At 38.4% G+C, this 20,256-nt stretch overlaps 1 protein-coding gene across 1 annotated transcript in view; it reads right to left on the bottom strand.

Annotated features, from left to right (window-relative positions):
• The window catches only part of LOC120716630 (teneurin-3), an 840,982-nt gene that overhangs the window by 580,545 nt on the left and 240,181 nt on the right, over positions 1-20,256 (bottom strand). The gene's annotated exons all lie outside the window — the stretch shown is intronic.

The following is a 20,256-nucleotide window of genomic DNA, read 5'->3' on the forward strand; positions in this document are numbered from 1 at the left end:
TTCACCACAGTCCTGAAGCCTCACGTACTGCAGTCCATTGGTGAGGTCGTTGATTGTCCTTACAGTCAGGTGACTATTGACTCATGCTCCTTCCAGCTTCTCCCTCTTCAGTGCCAGTTGGAATTTACTGAAGGCACTAGACAAGCCAAAAAGCTTGACCTTCACAGTGTTTCTAGTAGTCCAGGTGTGAAAGTGACCTGTGAAGGAGGCAAATGAGTGCATCATTCATACCAATAAGAGGATGGGGTTGAGCAGCATGCTCACCAGAGATGGAGGTGGTGGAGAATGGTCCTCTCCAGGGGCTTCATCAGGTGGGACAATAAGACTACAGGTCTGCAGTGGTTAGGCTCCCTGGGTCATAGAGTCTTCGGTACCGGAACCACATCCGGTCATTCAGTCTGACGTCACTAGCCGTGTCTGGGCCTAAACTCTGCTGCAGGTCCATATATCAAACGATCACTATGGCATTACTGAGAGTTGAAAAACTGTCTAAAGTCTTTCATCTTTAATAAAATGCGTTCTGCTCTACCAGGTGTAACAATTGAGTTTAACATCCAGGCATCCATGAAAACGGAATTTATGACATTTAACGGAGTTAGAAGTTAGCAGGAAGTTAGCTCGCTAGCTTCTATCTAAATACAATATAGCATGTCCTGACTGCGGGGTTTTGGAAACAAATTAAAACGTACAGCTCTGTTATCACTTCCAACATAAATGAAGACAGAAAACTAAACAGCAGTGACGTTTGTAGGGTTACTGAAGTTTGGCTAGCTGGTATATAATGATGTGCTACGTGACCGCTAGTGACACAGCTATGTTAGCATAATATAAACAAGCTAACTTTTTTTTCCACTCGATAAAAGTTAACGTGAGTGTTCTCGGTGGTCAGGAACAAATGTAATCGCATGGCAGGATGCTGTAAAAGGACCAAACTTCAGCCAGGAGAACAACTGAGATAATCCATCCACAATACGAGGTTAGTCATTCATATACTGCTGCATGGGCTGTGCTGTAGTTACATCCTAAGGTTTTAAAAACTGAGCTTAAATAAATGATTAGCGGTAATAAAAGCCGAGGGAGGTCAACAGTGATCACTGACTGTTTTAGGAGCTTTTTGAGGCCCGGAAGTAGGATTTGTCACGTTATCACTTAACGACCGGATAGGAAGTCTTCCACACAACAGGAACCTTCTCCAGACAAAGGCTCAGGTTATATATGTGCATGATGACCTCACAGAGCTTATCTGTGCCTTTCTGCTCCCGACCTTCTGTGCTATTTCAAACCTGTTGATAAACAGATTCAGTTCATCTACCCACTCCTTACTGTCACTATCCTGGACCGTTCCCCAAATCTTTCCATGACCTGAAAGTTTCGTTAGCCCTCTCCGGACCTCCCTGCTGTTCTTCTAGTCCAGCTTTTGTTCCAGTGTCCTTATGTATTGCCCCGCCTAATTTCTCATTATAGTTCCTTTTGGACTTGCTTCAAAAGCTCTTTCTCTAGTTTGATGTTTTAGCAAGTGGCTTTAAGAAATTAACTTAATAAATATCTTAATTAAATCAAAATGAAGGTGTTTATTTATTTTATTTTGTTCTTGCCGTCATGATAGAGGGGCTTAGCATGATCTAATAAAAGAAAGATAATAAAAGATCGACAAAATCATTCTTGGTTGTGGTCGTTTCAGCTGATTATAAGACAACTCCATAATACCATCAGTCTAATATTTTAATTTGTGAAAAGAGTGCTAAGCAACTGAAGGACAAAAATCACAGAAAAACAGTCTTTGCCAGTGTTGCCAACTCCTCAATAAGGAAATTGCTATTGGTTGTCCTAAAAGTCGCTAGAAGTCACTAAATGATGTCATCGCTTAATTTGCACAATTGGTCATGCTAATGTAATTGTAACCTACGTTGTTGGAGAGAGAAATAACATCATGGAAGAGACATAAAGTGAGTAAAAAATATCCTAAATGTATTTAGAATTTATTTAGAACTACAAATTAAATTCTTTTAGCAATTTTTGTTTTTTTTAATGTCACAATTCCAACCCTGCTCCTTTACCCGGGCTTGGACCGGCAAACGTGACCTGAAATAGGCACTCTGGTGGAGTTACTTTGTGTGTGTGTGTGTGTGTTTATAAGCAGTTTGGACGCGTAGGTGTGAGCATCTCCTGCCCTGATAGGAGCTGGGGGAGGACTATCCTCCGCCTGTGAGCGCTTTGGCACGTGCGAGATGCTCACGGCAACACCCTGCTACTTGTTGAGCGTAAGAGCGATACGCACTTTCACGTCAAAAAGTCGTCATAAATAAGTCTCCAATAACACGAGAACAAGTCGCCAGATTTGTTGCTAGTTGCTTTTTAGAAAAAAAGTCACTAAGGGGTCTGGAAACTTGCTAAATATAGCAACAAAGTCACTAAGTTGGCAACACTGGTCTTTGTACAGTGACATCCAGTTATTTCTGTGTGACAGTCAGTTTCAATCAAATTAAATGGAGCCGCTTTTTAATTTTATTTTAACAATCAGTGTTAAAATTAGTATAACCAAACATCCATTCTCCTCTGCCTATGTTTATCAGGGTCATGTGGGGGGCTGGAACCCAGTTACCATAAGGTGAGAGACGTCTACACCCTGGACAGTTCCTAAGTCTGACGCAGGCTCAGGTATAGGTTTAGCTATATGTTCATCAATATACTTGTGATTTCCCTGGCCAGCAAAAGATTAGAAGTTGAAATAATAGTAAAATGTGTTTAGCAAAAGCACAAGAGGACTGGAGATATTCGAAAAATTAGTCAGAATAAAAAAGGAATAAAAGGTACCTCGATGAAAAACTGGGAGCAAATGCATAGTATAATCATAAGGAGTGCAGAAAACTAAGGCACGGTTATTGATAGTGAATGTAGAAACATGCTTACACTGTAAAATAATAATAATCAAAAAAAATATTGGAAAGTTCTGAAGAAATCAAGGCAGACAGATGGAAATGAAGGAAAAACCGAAAAACCCCCCACAGTTGATTTAAAGTTCTCACAGCAGTAGATCCCTCACTGGTTTTGCCATTTTGTTATCCAGGCTCCTTTATTCTCCTTCTTCTCTGACTATCCTTATGGGTGACAGTCGGGTGCCCCTATCTGGTGCCAATTACAGATTGTTCAGCATTGGCGTGGTGCTGAGACTCAAGGCTGTGGAGTCTCTGGCCCCCACAGCTCCCAATTTACCCATCAAACACTCTCATCCACAATCCTACCACTTTGGAAAGTTACACTGATCTTTAATAACTCCCTTACTGGTCCTTTTTTTCTGGTTGAAATAAAGCAACAATTTGTTTGGTGAACAAAGCGCAAATAAAGATGAACAATAGCACCATTCAAACCTAAGTAGCAATGAAAAGAAGGATAATTGTTATTATTCTGGGGCTCTCGAGACTAATTTTGAAAGGATTTTGTCCCCACATTACTTTTTTTTTTTTTTTTTAACAAATAGTAGACAAAATTAATAACTGACAGGTTTAAGGAGGTTGAATGAAAATTAGAGGCCTAAGAAGTCAAATTGACAGTTTGATATGTGAAGTTTTAAAAACCAGATAATGTGACTACACAGAGGTTCAATTATCCGGTAACTCTTACTGAAAAATGGGAATAAGAATATTTGCAAAATCAGACCTATTTGGCAAACTGTATATTCAAGGTGAAAGTGAATGTAGAAAATACATCTGTTGGGTTTTAGTAAATTACTTCATTGTTTCTTTTAACTTATTTCTATTGATCAGAAAATGGTAAATGGCCTGTATTTGTATAGCGCTTTACTAGTCCCTAAGGACCCCAAAGCGCTTTACACATCCAGTCACCCACCCATTCACACACACATTCACACACACATTCACAGAAAGATTCGCCAAGGTCAAGTCATTTGTGATGAAAGTTACTGTACTTTATAGAAAGGCAAGCAAACACAGTCACTTTTCTGCACTTGCTTGAATAGTTATTGAAATCTCTACTACATTACCAGAAATTAACTGATGATGGGAACTGGAGGAGTTTTTTTTTAGACCTTCAGCAAAAGAAGGAATAAAAGACAATCACAGCATTTCAGGACACATAAAGCTGTATTACTGGCAAATTATACATAAATTATCAAAAATATAAAGTGTTATTCTGCAGAAAAATGTTCCCCAAATGTATTTGGATTACATAATTGCTGAAGGCTGAGCTCATTTCAAACATTTCAAACCGTTTAACCTACAATAATACATCATATTCCTGTTATCTGTTCTAATGATAAATCATAGAAGCTCATCCATTTGCTAGCGGTTGGTCTGTTTCTACACAAAGCCTGGCTCCCGATCTCAGAGCATGAACAGCAGCTTCTTATGATAGCTCCCATCAGTCATTCTTCAGAAACCAAAGATTTATCCACAATGGACATGTGCAAACAAACATATACAAACAATTTGTTACTGTACTAAAGCAGAGTTTTCAGGTATTTGTAGTTTACTTGAGTACTTATTTTTCAGACAACTTTTTATTCCCTAGATTTTTGTCCTTAAGTCGTAGTTGTGATATTTTTGCTTCAAGCTACAGCTGCTGAAGAGGATAAGCACGAACGAACTTGTGTCCAGTCTGTCGCACAGTTGTTACTAGCTAAAACTCCAAAGTGCTAGATAACTTCACTCAGTTGGAGAAAGTTGTAAGAAAGACAGGCGAGGAAGAAGGGAGGTGATATTCAAGTTAGTGGCTAGTGACATTTGATAAAATGCAGATAATGTTGTCATTTTTAATCACAAATCTGTACTACTTTTTTTTTTTATCTTTTGGCACATTATTTGGGGGGGAGGGTCTCACCTGTGATGGAGGGGTGGGGAGGTGTCACCTGTGATGGCCACCCCTCTGCCAGGGGTGGCAGAGGGCAGCCAATGATTTTTTGTGTGGAGCCCTGTGCTGTTGCATACATCTGCATGTGCCATCATCTTTTTCTACACCACTTGCCATGGTTTTCAGGCTTTTCCATTAGGTCATAGTGCCTGCTCAGCCAGATTTCCAAAGCGAGCCTAGCAGGTTGTGTTCACTTGAGCAGTCATAAGAGCATTTCAGTCACGAAAATCACCATTTTTTAAAATCCATCAATGAGGGAAATGGTTACAAAAACCAACGCCATGGTCCCTGAGTCTGACGAAAAGGCACAGGTGGATGGTATATCAGCAGGTTTATCATCGCCTTGCGCATAATAATTACGTCATGGGCTGTTTGGCCACATTGCTATGACCTTGCACATTAGGTGGTACTCAACTGTATTAGAAAACCAGGCATTTCGTGTGGAGTCGTAGCGATCCAAATAACAAGTTGAGATTTTCCCATGCTGAACCATTCCAACCGGTCTTAGCGTTCCTCAGTGTGCTGAGTCTCACTTTAACCCCTTGACTTTTTAGATGTGAAGGAAAACTTGACATCTAAAACCAGCCACAATGTAGGCAACAGAAAACAGCCTGTCACTACATAATAGATTCAAGCTAAGTGCAATTATTAAAATTAGAATTTAGATTCAAATAACATTCGTATCTCATGTACTACTATTATTTATTATTATTATTTTGTATCATACATAATTTTACATAAAAATAATTGGTTGAATTGTCATTCAAGGAGCTACTTTTTTACTTTCTTACTTTGAGTACATTTAAGGCCCTGTACTTTTTTACTTGATTGATTTTACTTGATTTAAGAAGTTCATTCAGTACTTTAACTTTAACTGGAGTACTTTTTGAACACAGGTGTCTGCACTTTTACTTCTAAGTAAAGAATGTCCGTACTTTTGCCACTTCTGCAGGATTGAAAATGAGTGAACTTTCAGAAAGCCTCGAGAACGATTGCTCAAGACCACTTTAAAAATTAACAAGGAAACATAGCTCCTTGGCAGCAAAAGCTAAAGAAATGAGGGGTAGCTCAAGACCTTTGCACAGTACTGTATGACAGGTATTGAAACATCGATTTTTTCTTTTTTTCACACTTCAAAAAACATTTGCAAACTCACAAACTATGGCATCAGTTACTGGTGAATAGCAAAAAGTGACTTTTGGACTACATTTAATGGCAAATCTTAATCTACACGAAGAACAACAAAAACAGTTTGAAAGTGTAAAAATTTAAGAGAGTAGTATTGAATAGTAATATTGAAAAACCATTGCCAAGGACATGGGAGGGTTTGTTTTTGGGTTACCCAGTCTAATGCCTTCTACTGTCATGAAACTGGTTCAAGGATGCAACAAAGATAATAAATGATGTAAAAACACATACTTACATAGGCACATAGAATATGGTAGAGGTGAGGATGCTAAAAGAATGTTTCTATTCCTTAAATTTCATAGTGTGCCTCCAGCACACCTCACCATGAGACGACAATCAGTAACACAGAGTATCGGTGTTGCAGGAGGCATGCTGAGCTTTCAAGTCATAGTAACTGGGAACACATGAAGCCAGTGTACTGGCTAACTACTAACTAGCTCAACTTTTCTTTATTAAAAAAATGGCTTTTATATCACAGACTGCAGTACTAAAATGACTTTTGAAATGTCTTCATTGCCAAGAACTCCAAAATAGACAGACGTTTAGCCAAGAATGCCAAAATACACAAACACCCATAGAGATGTGTTGGTGGTCTGCCAAACGAGCTGTCAGTCCTCCATCTTGCATAAATTCATTAACAACTATGCTAAATGCTAAGTCCTCCATCTGTCCTGTAATGCTGCTACATTGTTTTGGACATGACAACAGTACAACAAACATACCTGAATGTCAAGAGGGACATCCACCTTTTGTATATGTAACATCAGCAGCATGATTAGCTATATGTTTCACACTTTTCACTCTTTTCATTTCCAACTCAACAGTTTTCATTTTAAATGTATTTAGATACCAATTCTGCACTAAAACTGTAAGCATAATTTAGTGAATCCTGTTGCCATGTTCAGCAGTTCCAGGCATAACAAACAAACAAACAAAAAATGAGCAAAACAAACATTCCCAACATTTTTTGAGTAATCAGTTGTGAGTGTAGTATAACATGTTATTAGCTCATTAAGAGTGTACTGATGTTAATGATGTAGCAGGTGGTCAAGTTATGTTAGGTCAATGTTATATCAAATAAATCTTTTTTTTTTTTATCGTAGATTATGGCCAACTGGATCTAAAAGTTTAGCAAAAGTACACATTCTTATGAAATATTACATGTCATTTCAGTAACAATAAAAAATGCCATAGTCAAGGAGGCTCATTGACTTCATTATATTAAATAATTGAATTTTAACTGAATGAAGACACTACCTGTTAATCCTGACCAACTTGGACTTACATACAAAAAACATACCCCTCTTATTCATTTGAATAGAGCCTCCCTATTTTATATGGTCAGTGAAAACAAAACAAACACTACTACTTGTGGTTTGGTATCTCATAAGTCTACACTCAGTAGTATCCCCACTTGCCCTGCGGGTGGTCTTTGTCCTTCAAGCTCAGATCCTCTACAAGAGACCTGGGAGCTTGAAGATCCTGCAGGTCTTTGTCATTTCTAGGATTGTGCCCTTCTGGACTTCTATCCCATTTTGACCATTGGCCAGCTTATTATCCCAGCAGGGTATCTGACGACTCACTGGGGCATAGTGTTGATCGCCCTGATCTTGTTTTTCCCCTCAGCTGACTACTCAGAACTTGCCTTCTTGACTTGTAGCTACTCTCAGTGGCACAGTGTTGCTGTGATTGTACAATCCCCTCACTTCTGACTACCTACTCATTGTTACCATTGGACTATACGTGTCCAGTCCAAATGGCATTCTGGTAACTTCTCTCTGTAGATCCTTGTGATTTAGATCAGTGAATCAATGTCTTGTTCACTTCTGGCTTGCAAAGCTTGAGGCCATCCATGTAGTCAGTATAGCCAGTCTTGTCAGTGATCTGGCTAACTGGGTCCAGGCCCATGCAAAACAGTAGTGGGCACAAAGCCCGCACTTGATATCAACTTTTGCAACTGGCTTGGAGGTGGCCTCTAGTGTTTTTCACCACATCCCCACCGAAACCTTGATGAAGGCTCTTAGGGTCCTGTTGATCTTGTACAGTTCTAACCATTTCAGGATATATGTGTGAGGCACTGAGTCGTAGTGTATTTTATAGTCTAGCCAAGTAATGCACATGGTTGGTCAGTATGGTCTTACAGTTTTGACTGTTCGGTCTACTAGTAGCTGGTGTTTTCTGGTATCCTTCCCAATTCCTTTCTGTGCCCTGCTCTTGTATTGACCCATGTGCCTATTCGTCTTAGCCAGTATGATGCCTGACAGGAGCTTCCACGTTGTGCTAAGGTAAGTTATTGGTCGGTATTTGGATGGGACAGGTTGCTTCTGGGGAGTCTTGGAGATCAGAACTGCCCAGCCTTCAGTTAGCCATTCTTGGTGCATGCCAGTTTTTTGTGAGTATATGGACTACAATGTATCAACTTCATGTGCAGATTTGACCGGGTCTAAAGGCAAGGTATTCCCCAAAAGACTCCTGTCTCAGTGCGATACTGAAAATAGACTTCATGCATCTCTTACTTCTAGGCTGGACTATTGTAATTCATTATTTTCAGATGGATCTAAAAGCTTCCTAAAAAACCTCTCAATTGAAATAGAATGCTGCAGTGAGAGTGGGACTACAAAGAGACAGTATATCTCTCCCTGTAGTGCACTTCACTCTCGAACTGCAGGCTTACTTGGATTTAAAAGTAGAGTGGCTGCAAATCCTTCAGTTCTCAGGCCCTGTAAAGTAGTCTGGCTCAAGCGACAATGAAGGTGCTAGGTGAGCATTTACTGCATGGTTGTTTAACGAATTTAGAAACCTGTGAAAACATGCATGTGTTGTTCCATTATTGGCCTACTGACAGGCTGATGTGGGTTCTACAATGAATTTAAAGAGGTGAAAGGGCTATGGTCATACAAATGGCCAACCAGAGACTCTGAAATGCTGTAAAGCCAAAGATAATGCCAGTGCTTCTTTTTCAATGGAATAATTCAGCTGGTAGAAACTGATTTTTTTCATAAAGAAGCTAATGATTTCAAAGCCTTTTACTTCCCCTATCTATATATACATTATGTCGACTAATCAAGCTTTTTTTTTTTTAACCAGAAGGCAAGGAGAAGCCCATCTTGATAAAAATTAGTAATCATGTTCTGAACTTCAATTACTTTTCTTTTTTCTTCAGCAACAGTGTGAAAATCTTTGCTGGATTGGTTTTGCATCACCGACATGAACATCATGTTCATAGATGTTTTAGAAGGTGTGTCCACAAACAAAGATGGATATCTCCAAATTAGTGTAGACAGTTCAGTATGCTTGTGAACAGGCAAATGATCAAACTACACATTCAACCTTTAAATGGTTCTATATTCTTTAAACAACCATGCAGTAAATAATCATCACATCAGGGGGGGCCACATTCTCCCTCCCTTTGTGGGTGGATGCACCACTATACATAAAGTCAAAGTTGAACACATTTCAATCTATGCGCTCGGGCTTACTCTGGGACAAAGCATGAACATGATATGGTCTCAACAAGTTAGCATTGCAAAGTTGATTTTTGTGTGTGTCTGTGTGTGTTTCTGCTGCAGTGTGGATAGTCAGACAGTTCTGTTCTCACAGTTATCACATTACAGTACATGGCCCAGCTAACTTTGCTTGAAATAAAGACGCTGCTGTTGGCAACAAAGCTAGAACGTGAAAGCGAGTTCACCCTCACTGAACTGAAGTTTCTCAGTACTCTGGTCATACAAATGATCCATATTAATAAGATTTTTCCAGATTGAGTTTTTCTAACTGACCTGCAGTATAGAGTGTGAAGAGTGCTGAAAAACCACTGACATAATTTATAAAATTCACAGGTGATTCATCTGATACCCATCTATCCAGAAGTACTGCTAAAGGTCCTTTTACCTTCTGTACTCTCCTGACACACTTCTCTAGCAACCAAAAGTATCCATGGTAAACTTAAAGTCCCTGTTCATTTCTGTGCAAATGCAACAAAGACAGAATCATTCCAAGGAACCTTGGTTGTGTTGGTGATAAGAAGAGGCTGTGTTATTCTTTATCCACAGCTGCTCAAGGATTGATACATTTAATCCCAGGTCACTTGCCAAAAATGGAAATCAACTATTGTGTTCTTTACTATCATAGACAATAGGATAGCATGCAACTTGGTACATTACTGTCAAGAGATACTGAGAGGCAGATGTTGATCTGAAAAGCAACTAAACATGTTCAAATAGGATGTTCGCTACAGTATGGGTCAAGTACAACATCAAAGTTAAGACAGGGTGAAAATTTTTGTTGTTCATAAATTCTCTCTCTGATCATGAGAAAACTTTACTACTTCATCAGGGTACTTAGAAATGCAATTTGGACAACTGAATTCCAAGACAGTCCAAGCCCTGTGAAAACTTACGTCTACAAGTTTACGCTGCAGAAAAAATAAAGATTTCCCAAAATTTCTTTATGAAGATGAATATGAGAACATGAGTGAGTCGGTCTTAAACCTGGCATCTCTCTAGTACAAAGCTGCTTTCAGTAACAGTAGTAACAAAGCAAACACACTAATAATAACAGGCTAAAACTGTCTAAAAATCCTGTAGAAAACAAGTCTCCGTCTGACTGAAATTGCATTTCAAGTCATTTTAAAAAGCTGTCTTCTCTTTTTTTTGTCTTTTCTCTTATTTTCTGCATGTGCTGATGTGTGTGTGCAAGAGTGTGTGTATCTGTGTGCGCTCACAAAGTATCATCTGTCATTATAGGTACAGAAATGACCATGACAGCAATCAGCAACAACAAGCAAACTCTTAACAAGGAGGGCTACAACTTGACCAGTTTTAACAAGCATAACAATAACAATATGCATCTGATCTCTCTCTCTCCCTCTCTCTGTGTGTGCTGGTTATGTGTTCATGGTACCATTTTCTGAGACTGTCATTACTTATTGATGGTTATTCTATTTAAAATGCAGCATCACAGCAGTGGGTGACACAAATACTGTCATAAACATGCACACAGAAACACACAAGTACACATTATATACGTTACACATTTCCAGAGTCGAGCTAAAGGAAAAAGCAACAACCACGTTTAGTGTTCTCTTCCTTTCTCCCTTATTGTTGCTTGTGCTTTCAGATTGAAAGATCAAACTCAAACCATTAAAAAAAAAGCTGAATGAAAAATCTTTATTTTGACATTTGATGTCTTCAGAACAATTGTACAAAATTGCATGTTTCAAAAAACATCTACATAATAACTAATAAGTTAGCTGCATATTATATATTTGAATCCAAATTGAAGGGTGACTTACAAAACACCAGCAAAGTGTCACACATATAAACCAATGAAATTCATTTCACAAATCTCAGTAATAAGGTGACTCAATAAAAATTACTGTAAAACAGTACCTTCTTTAAACATGTCAAATGTGCTATTTTTCATAAACACTGGTCTCTGGTGCAAATGCTTGGAAATACAATTCTTTTCCATTAAAAACGTGTAACACAGAAATTGGAATAACTCCTGTATGATGTGGTTCAAATGTTGCTAAAAGCAGCACTTATTTTGTCCTCATACAAAGCTGTAGCTCTCTGTGTTAGGAGCCAGTCTGGTTCCCATTAAGACAAGTCACGACAAACTTCACTGGCTCAGCTTTCACTGCTCTGAGATCAGTTACAAGCTGTGCTTTGTGTGGAAACACAGCTAGCAAATAAACGAGCTTCAGTAATTTATCATCAGACAGATGAGTTTCATGTTTCTCACCACGCTGACCAACTTGCGAGATGTAGAGAAGATGGAGTGTGAAACTCCTTTAGTACATTAACTAAAGGAGAAAAACTCTGACTGATGATGGAATGTGGATGGCAGCTGTGAACATGTCCATAAAATTGGCAAGTTGACCAGTAGAACAGGCTCAGCAGCACTTTAAAATTAACATCTATGAGAATGTAATGTAATATGTTAAATCAGCTGTTTTGCCAACACTCCAGCTTTATATTACATCAATATTTGAATATCGACAGTTCATCATATCACACACTGCTCAAGCCATTTAACAGTGACGGGGAATATTTTTCTGCACAATAATCATTTTTTATATTCATGCAGGACTACAGAAAGTTGAAGGTGAAGATGTCCATGTAGACCGCAGTGCAGACAGGCAGTACAGTGCTTTGTTTTACAATTAGCATTTCAATTTATCTCGAACTGCTTGAACAAGACGACGGCCCCTCACACCCACCTATTTTGCCTTCTTGTAAAAGTCAGCGTATGCCACTTCTCACTGGACATCCATCTGCTGGGCAAAGAACCGCTAAAACTCATACTCGTCACAAAGCAAGTACGACTAACTCAGTCATCTGCAAGACTTTTTGCAATCACTACCACCTCGGTTCTATATTTACACACCCTCCTTTCTGACAGCCCCCCTCAAGTCCCAGTCTCATTCCCTCCCCACTTGTCACATAATCTTCTAGCTTTATAGAATATAATCACTTGTTTAAATTGAGTCCTATTTACTGACTATTTCCCATTGCCAATGTCAAGTATGGAATTTAACCCTTTCTACCCATAATTGTGTTAGTTTGCAGTGTTATATATCCAATCAAACCGAGAGCAAAATACACTTGCAGATATCGCTGTACTGTTGTTTCGTTCACGCTCTTTCATCATGATTTAGTCAAAAGCCTCACAGCAGCATTCTGAACAACCTGCAGACGTTTTGCTTAGACAAATGAAGAATGAAATACAGTAATCCAAATGTGAAATAAATGAATGAAGAACAATGTATAGTTCAGAGCATGACATAATGGGACTAAACTTAGCAATAGTTCTTAAGTGATTTGTTCCACCCAAGTGTAGTTCTTAATACTCAAAATTTAACAACTATATGTGCAGGAGGCAGAAACATTGCTCTGATAGTATAACTGTATATGTCTGTGAGTGATTCTGATTTATTTCTGAATTCTTTTTTTTTAGTACAGTTACCTGCTTGACCATTTGCATAACATTTTTTTATTCAGACGTTGATGTGGTTTGTATTTTTTGAAAAACTGTATTTTGAAAAGTATTTGATATATGAAGCTAAAATTTTATAGCAACCATTCAAAATGTTCAGATTTTCTACCATAAATCTTTTTATGCAGAGAGCAAGCTTGGTTGATCTGAGACAAAATGGCCATTCTTTCATTGAGAGGGCAATGATTTGTCCCTGAGACATTATTAAAATGTTTTTCAGTATCAAATCTGATTCACAAATACTTGAGCTGTCTGAGCAGAAAGTATCTTGGGAAATGACTTGAGTGCCAGTGGCAGTACCTTAGTACAAATAAATCACACAATTTCATTTTGTGCTAAACTTTGTCAATTAGTTGGCTGGCATTGTAGTTTGCCTGGTGATGGCAAGTGTGTGAATGTGTGGATGACTGGATGTGTAAAGCGCTTTGGGGTCCTTAGGGACTAGTAAAGTGCTACACAAATACAGGCCATTTACCACATGAGGGCTGGTTTTATGATTTCTTATGTGCACCTTATTAGTGACTGAGTTTATGTTACATGTATTAGATTAAATGGTATTAGTTTATTTTGTTGCCTCTTTGTTGTAATAATGAAGTTTACATTTTCCTGCCACTAGAAACATCCAGTTTGAATTTAGGAGCTGTCGACCAGTTAAGCCTTGTGAAATTACTGTGTATGTGAAATAATTCATTGCTCTTTCATTTTATTCTTTCATGTCAAATTTCTTTTGTTGTTTTTTTAAAAGTTCAGTTCTACACAAATGGAACATAATTACCGAGGGTAAACATTATGGCATAACAGCCTTCTGAGTCCTAATGAGACACTTGTCTTAGCTCTGCTTTGAGACATAACAAGGCTGCTGTGGGCTCAAATAAACCACTTTCCTAACAATGGACTTAGACACCGACTGCTCTTGCTGATTGCATTAAAAAATGACATTTACACATTATTATTGTTGCTTTTTAGTTGTTTAATTTTTTAATTACTTTGTTTGCTTGTTTTTTTTTTTACTTTCAATTTTGGCTTTGATTGTGCAACACTGGTCAGCCTGTTGTGAAATTTTCAATGGCATCTGCATCTCTGATTTCCTCCGTCCACTTGATGATGCTTCTTTTTATAAAAAATAAGGTCAAACTCTCTTATTGTCCAACATGTGTAATGTCCTTGAACTAAATGCTGTGAATATTCCACCTGTTAGTGATCCTTACAAAAATAAAGAAATAAATGAAACCCAAGTGCCAGTAAGTTTTAAGTCTTAATTCGTCAAGTGAAAAAATTTATTTGGGTGGAGGCTTTGATGCAATATACAAAATTAGCATAAGAACTAGGCCTGGGTGTCATCACTGATTCTGAGTCAATTCAATTGGAATTTCACTCAGAAATATTATAATTATGACCATTTATTGTGGATATGCACTGTTGAAAGATCCCTCTAAACCTTGTAAATTAAAAATATTTAATTCCAAATTATTGGACTATTTCTCTTCAATTGGCTCTTGTGAGACATAATCAGATGTGTAAGCATCAGAGCAGATGCCTTTGTGTCAAAGTAACTGAGAACAGAACACAGAAAAATATGCAGGAGAGTTTCCCAGCCTGGCTTTTTATAACCCCATGAAAAATATTCTGCATGGGATATAAAACAAAAGAAGGCCATGAATCAACAGATGAACATTACCTGATTATGTTGAAGTTGAAGCAGAGCAGATTTACGGGGACGCAGCTAAGGGTTTTGCAATTTGGCGTAAATTGCAAAAGCTGAAATTTCTTCTGTATTAAAAAGTTGATTCTGTTCATCTGGACGTAACGTTTTCAGTGGTTTGTCACAGATGAGTGAGTGATGTTTACCTGCTCTTTGATAGTTTGCTGTTTTAGCTGTTTGGCAGTTGTTGAAATAGTTTTATGAGCTTTAACCTGAGATTCTGGCGTTTCTGGCAAAATACATCTTTAAGAATCGATTCAGGATTTAATGAATCAATATCACATTATTCAAACTAAAATCGATTTGAATGGGGAAATAGATTTTTTAAAGCTGCCCTTAATTACAATACAATAATATATTTAATAAGAATCTAGTTTCAAATGAAAGGTTTTCAGTATTTGTTAAAATCTACAACTTTCTTCTCTTAATATGTTAATAGGAAATGTGAATACTTAATTTGTTTGTGCGTGTACATATAAGTACATATTTAACCCATACATATTATTCAAATCGAATTTGACAGCAGTAAAAGTACCATAAATGTCATTGTTCAGACATTTGATGACTTTTCCAAAAACTGAACCAAAATACGCAATAAATATTTTAGATAGCACAGATGTACATGTGCTACTAAATTTAGCAAACTGACACTGTTCTGTGTTATATTCGACTTTTTTTTCCCCCAAAGTAATACTTCAATTCATTTCTCGAAAACTTATTCTGACTTGACTCTCAACATAGTATTTTAACTTTAATCACAAAATGATCTTTTTTTTTGTATTATATTGTGGCCGCAATACTACTTCGTAGTTACAAACACCAGTGTCATAAAATATTCTCTCCTGGTTCTTTGAAACAGTAATTAAGGATTAATCATACATTGTTAATGTGAGATAAGCTGTTTTTACTTTCGAGATAGATCTGTTGTTTAAAATTCGGTATAGACACTTAGGAATTCTTCGCCTGGATCAAAACTGAACGAACCATACTGTGAAGAAATGACATATGAAAGTATGCAAGGTTAAAAAAAACTTTAGCTTTACTTTTACTTAACAAAACTGAAATATAAACAATTCTGCTAAATGCTTTAATTGCTGATTATTATAACACATACAGGGCTGAATACACTGTGTGTGTATTAGCATGTGTGTATTCATTTATTTGCTGTTTGTGTCTCTTGTTTAGCATGTACAGCTGACTTTCACATCATGTGTGTGCACCACTGGGAGCACAGAGAGTTATTGCTGGGATAAATCTAGCCCTCTAATTGGTCAGAAGCTATAACCCTAGCAGGAGGTCCCTCCTCAGGCTACTGCTAATTGGCCACCTGCCTCGACATGTGGAGCATGGTTAGTCCAAACTAGAAGTCGGTCAATGTCAGAGAGTCAACAAGTGTGCATGCTGGTGTTGTATAAAAACAACAATTTTCCATATCTCCATATCTCGTTTATGCAAGAGTGGATTATGTGTCCTTGTTTCTCATGGAATAGAGTAGTGTTCTTTAACAGAGTGCCAAAAATGAAAACCGCCGTTCCTTAATGGTCACTTGAGGCTTATTTCAGTCACTCAGCTGATCCTCTCCACTGTGTTTGTGCTGCTGGTGCCTTTGGAACATTTTTAAATGAATTTAGTTAATGATTTAATGAGGTTTAGGTTTGTGCTTCGGTGTCATTGAGCCAAATCCAAATTTCTTTTGTTTTTGTTTTTTACTTTTTTACTTAGCACTAATTAGCAGAAATATATCTTTACATGCTGCTCCAATATACTTGTCAGTGTTGGGGAGTAACAGAGTACATGTACCGCCGTTACGTATTTAAAATACAAAATATAAATAACTGTATTCCGTTACAGTTACCGTTTTAAAAGGTGGTATTCAGAATACAGTTAGTTTGTTGAAATAAATGGATTACACAGCGGTCTTTTCCTGTTTCATATGTTAGGCTATGGCCTCTCTATTTTTGGTAATTCCACGCCGGTGGAAACCCAAACAAAACACGTTTTAAGAGGCTCTAATCTCCGGCCCATGTCACCTATACTTGCAGCTGCATAATAAAAATAAAAAATATTTTTAAAAATTATTCACAAATATGATTTAATATGAAGGCAATAGGCAGAGTGTTACAGGCATAGCCCTAAAGAATGTAGCCTCATGAGCAGTGTAGTCCATACTGCAGGGAGAATGGACTGCCATACCCGTTATGTGTCTGTAGGTGAGGGAGGGAGAGAAAGGAGAGCCGAAAAGTACGAGTTGTCACCGAGCAGAAACGGGAGCTGGAAGCATATAAATATAATAATAACCACTGAAGCCAAAAAGAGAGCCTGACGAGCCCAGTTGTAAGTAAGCTGTTAAGACTCGACTGTACACTGTGTTCGTGTTTTCCTCTGAAACAATAAGTTCCGTTGGAGCAGTCTTTCAGCGCCTCTCTCTGTCTCTCGCAAGCAAAGTTGACCCACACAACAAAAGTAAAGCTAGTTTTCAGCTACGAGCCCAACACGAACCCGACGTATTAGCCAGAGGTCCCTTTACTACAGTTCGGAGCCGCAGACCTGTTTTATATACGCGCGAATAGTTTTCTATACGAGATCACTGCAAAAAGTGCAGCCTTGCCTAATGTCCACCCTACTGTTACTAGCGATGGGATTTCCGGCTCTTTTAAGAGAACCGGCTCTTTCGGCTCAACTCATTAATAAGAGCCAGCTCTTTCGACTCCCAACTGGCTCTTCAGGTTGTTTTGTTGCTTTAATTAATTTATTATTAACAACAATATAAAATTATGCACAAAAGGAATTACTAATGTAAAAAAAAGTGGTTTTATTTATATATGTTTATATATAAATATATGTGGTGGCCCCTAGAGACAAAGCACGTACAAACTCCAAAACACATTTCTAGCGTTAACTGAACTTCCAAAATAGAGCTACCTAGATCACTTAAATTACACAATTGAAAGCATATATGTATTGTTCGTGTATTTATACACAACGACTCATACATATATATATAATAAAATAATTTTTAAAAAAAAGCACACGGCTGGCGTGCGGAGTGAAGTGGAAAAAAGTGCGAGAGAGAGGGTGAGAGAAAGAAATAAAAAACCCACCCTCCCAATAAGAAGCCGGCTCGCATCGTTCACTTCAAAGATCCGGCTCTAAGAGCCGTTTCATTCATGACCGACACATCACTAACTGTTACTCATTTTATATTAAGATTTAAACATCTAGTTGCTATTGGTATGGCGAGTAACTTCAAGTAATAGTAATAAATCACACAGCAATAGTGCATTCATGTAGCGTGATAATATATTAAGTAATCCAAAGTATTCAGAGTACGTTACTCTCATTGAGTAACGTAACGGAATACGTTACAAAATACATTTTGGGGCATGTAATCTGCAATCTGTATTAGAGCAGGGTGATATGACCAAAAAAATTTATCATGATATACAGTGGGGCAAAAAAGTATTTAGTCAGCCACCGATTGTGCAAGTTCCCCCACCTAAAATGATGACAGAGGTCAGTAATTTGCACCAGAGGTACACTTCAACTGTGAGAGACAGAATGTGAAAAAAAAAATCCATGAATTCACATGGTAGGATTTGTAAAGAATTTATTCGTAAATCAGGGTGGAAAATAAGTATTTGGTCAATAACAAAAATACAACTCAATACTTTGTAACATAACCTTTGTTGGCAATAACAGAGGTCAAACGTTTACTATAGGTCTTTACCAGGTTTGCACACACAGTAGCTGGTATTTTGGCCCATTCCTCCATGCAGATCTTCTCGAGAGCAGTGATGTTTTGGGGCTGTCGCCGAGCAACACGGACTTTCAACTCCCGCCACAGATTTTCTATGGGGTTGAGGTCTGGAGACTGGCTAGGCCACTCCAGGACTTTCAAATGCTTCTTACGGAGCCACTCCTTTGTTGCCCGGGCGGTGTGTTTTGGATCATTGTCATGTTGGAAGACCCAGCCTCGTTTCATCTTCAAAGTTCTCACTGATGGAAGGAGGTTTTGGCTCAAAATCTCACGATACATGGCCCCATTCATTCTGTCCTTAACACGGATCAGTCGTCCTGTCCCCTTGGCAGAAAAACAGCCCCATAGCATGATGTTTCCACCCCCATGCTTCACAGTAGGTATGGTGTTCTTGGGATGCAACTCAGTATTCTTCTTCCTCCAAACACGACGAGTTGAGTTTATACCAAAAAGTTCTACTTTGGTTTCATCTGACCACATGACATTCTCCCAATCCTCTGCTGTATCATCCATGTGCTCTCTGGCAAACTTCAGACGGGCCTGGACATGCACTGGCTTCAGCAGCAGAACACGTCTGGCACTGCGGGATTTGATTCCCTGCCGTTGTAGTGTGTTACTGATGGTGACCTTTGTTACTTTGGTCCCAGCTCTCTGCAGGTCATTCACCAGGTCCCCCCGTGTGGTTCTGGGATCTTTGCTCACCGTTCTCATGATCATTTTGACTCCACGGGATGAGATCTTGCGTGGAGCCCCAGATCGAGGGAGATTATCAGTGGTCTTGTATGTCTTCCATTTTCTGATGATTGCTCCCACAGTTGATTTTTTCACACCAAGCTGCTTGCCTATTGTAGATTCACTCTTCCCAGTCTGGTGCAGGTCTACAATACTTTTCCTGGTGTCCTTCGAAAGCTCGTTGGTCTTGGCCATGGCGGAGTTTGGAGTCTGACTGTTTGAGGCTGTGGACAGGTGTCTTTTATACAGATGATGAGTTCAAACAGGTGCCATTCATACAGGTAACGAGTGGGGGACAGAAAAGCTTCTTACAGAAGACGTTACAGGTCTGTGAGAGCCAGAGATTTTCCTTGTTTGAGGTGACCAAATACTTATTTTCCACCCTGATTTATGAATAAATTCTTTACAAATCCTACCATGTGGATTCATGGATTTTTTTTTCACATTCTGTCTCTCACAGTTGAAGTGTACCTCTGGTGCAAATTACTGACCTCTGTCATCATTTTAAGTGGGGGAACTTGCACAATCGGTGGCTGACTAAATACTTTTTTGCCCCACTGTACATTTGAAAATTTGCAATAACGATATAACTGACGATATAATTGACACGAGACAAAATACTTTACAACTCCTCAACTTTATTAGTGCAAAAAAAATTCAATGTTTTTTCACTTAAACAAGCAGCTGTTTTTTATGTGCATCAAAGTTGTATAAAAATTTAACAGTGCAAATGCAAATTCTTTGCTGACAGTTTAACCAAAAGGCATTTCCAGTGGAAAGTGGCCGACATATCCTCAACCATGTATAATATCCACAAAACTTAAAAAGTGGTCATACACACACAATACGGCAATATTATGTTGAAGCACAGTACGTATCACTCCGCGAGGCTCCGCCTACGATAGCCGTAATGCTCCCACAATCCATCAAGCGGTGCGGCTTCGTAGCTTAGCAAAGTCGTACTGAAACATTTGACAGATTTTCGAGCGCCGTGTACGACATAAAATCGTTT

The sequence above is a fragment of the Simochromis diagramma genome, unplaced genomic scaffold, assembly GCF_900408965.1.
Source record: "Simochromis diagramma unplaced genomic scaffold, fSimDia1.1 OVJJ01000565.1, whole genome shotgun sequence".
Lineage (NCBI taxonomy): Eukaryota > Metazoa > Chordata > Actinopteri > Cichliformes > Cichlidae > Simochromis > Simochromis diagramma.